The following is a 2372-nucleotide window of genomic DNA, read 5'->3' as shown; positions in this document are numbered from 1 at the left end:
AAAAAGGAGGAAGTGTCCCAACCAGTAGACAAAGTTCCTTCGGATTCATAGTTCGAGGCTTACTGTTATTGGAACAAATATGGTCAATTGTGGATCTGTAGATTGTTGTTAGTGCATTGATGAGCGGGTGCATGTTGTGGTGGAGCATAAAGTCTTGCAATTAAGCCATGCTAAAAATTGAAGTCACTATTGAAATTCCCCGAAATATATGTTGGAGTAGAAGAGGAAATGAGTTGCAGTAGTAAATTTTCTAAGGCTTGAAGTAACAATGTCGTTTTGCTGGTCGGTGATTTGTACAAGTTAATGACTATGATTTGAATTTCATTTGTTCCTTGGAATATGGTCAATAAACATTGAGAACTGGCATTGTAAGTTTGCTAGTGGTAGAGAAGTTCAATGTATCTTTTGTACTATGTGGCAACCCCCATGGCATGAAGGTGAAGTATTACCAAAAAATGAGTGGCCTTTGTTGAATTAGTGCATGTTTCTAGTAGGTACAATATTGTTGCACCGAGCATGCTATCACAACTTTGGATATCATGCACATGATGAGGCAATGACCATGTGTTGAGAGTCTACAAGGTTTTAATCCCAATCCTTGACAAGAGAAAGAGGTCCGATGGGTCATGCACACGTGACATAGCAGTATAAACTAGCACATGTGCTTGTATGTTTTAAGGATCAAATGCAAGTGAGTCCATTGTCAAACCTTATGAGCGATGTACTGTCTTGGCAGCCAGGGGCTGTATGGGGAATTGTTTGCATGAGATGGTATTCAAGTGGTTCTTTCCAAATGGAACTCGTGGACAACTTGAAGTATGGATGTCCAATTTTTGGGTGTTTCCACTTTGTAGAGGTGTTTGTTTATAACGTGCCCACATTCTAGTATTTTTGTTATTGAATTTGATACATATGTTTTAGATTACATGTTGCAACAATCCATGAAGATTTCCTCTGCACCATGGACAATCCCATCAGTCATATTCAAGTTACCTGAGCATATTTTTATGATCATACCCTGTTTTAGGTGCATCTCATGGTGCAGCCCTAGTATTTTCTTGGAGCCTGTCAAAATTTTAACAGATTTGCTACATGATCTATGTCTTATGTATTTTGCTTTTAGCATGTGTGAAGGTGTCCTTAACATGATGAATACATAGTCCCATATTTTGAAGCATTCACGTAGTAGAGGTGTGGGATGGTGTATATGTGGTGGTTCTTTGAGGTGTCGATCGTTCAAGAGTTTGAGGTCAGCATCAGACTGTGACCTAACCCTGATCTTGTTGAGCAAGGCAAGGAAAGATGCATTGTTTTGCCACATTGGTTTCTGTAGCTTGTAGTAAAGCAGTTTGGACTTTTAGTACAATATTAGCATAGTAGAATCAACATACCTGTTAAGGAATACCCATGGGTCCTTGGTGGGGATGCTTGGCATAGCTCGCAGCAAAGAAAAACATCAACTCCACTAAATGGGCTGCTTGTGGTTGTATTTTGTTTCCCATAAGCATGAGTCTTCTACAATGAATGTGTTTAGTCCAACGAGGGAGATTTTGTCTATCACTAATAGCTGCACCTCTTTGTATTCTTCAAATAGAGTTTGCAATTTCTCTAAAGAAATTATGGTGTAAGATGATGAAAGCAACAAAAGGTAGAGCACCGTGTGCAAAGTCATACCATAGTTAGCATGCACAACTCTTCCAATGTAAGCGAGCAGCATCACCCTAGGCCAAGCCAACATCTAAAGTTTCCTTGTGTGAGTAGAAGCACAGCAAAGCTTGGACCAACACCAAAAGCGTGAAATATTTCCATGTGCTAGCCTCTCTAAAAAGGAAAAGGTGGAACTATCTTCGAGTGTCTGTAGTTTTTTTTAGCATGATGTCTTCCATTATCAGGCAGCAGTGCTCACAATGTAGCTTTCGAACCAAGCATATTCACTGTTTGGTATGATTGCATGTCGAGGCTATTGTTGTTCATGTCTTGGTTTTGAGCTATGATGCACCTTCATTTCTATTCCTAGGTCAAAGTTGTCATTCACGATAGAGGAGACGGTGTTGCTACTACAACTCGTGGTGCTAGTAGATATGTACTTGGTAGGTAAGGGTGGGTAAATAGACATCTTGTCGAATGGAGCATGGTTTTCTTTGATGACTCCCATATGGTAATGGTATATGTCGTGCCATGTTGGGAAGTCATCACATAGAGAGTGCTCTTCATCTTGGAATGGTAGGTATAGCAAGAAAAGCTCTCTGTAATGGTTCTTGGGATCCTTTGGTTTGTTGTAACTGTTGAAGCATATAATTATAACTCATTTTGTTGCAATATCTGCTTGGTGGGTATTGTGTGTTTATTGGCGAAAGTGGCTAGGCACACAT

The sequence above is a fragment of the Dipteris shenzhenensis genome, chromosome 11, assembly GCF_047967505.1.
Source record: "Dipteris shenzhenensis isolate YYH24624 ecotype China chromosome 11, Dip_SZ_1.0, whole genome shotgun sequence".
Classification (NCBI taxonomy): Eukaryota; Viridiplantae; Streptophyta; class Polypodiopsida; order Gleicheniales; family Dipteridaceae; genus Dipteris; species Dipteris shenzhenensis.
Note: the sequence above shows the minus strand (reverse complement) of the source record.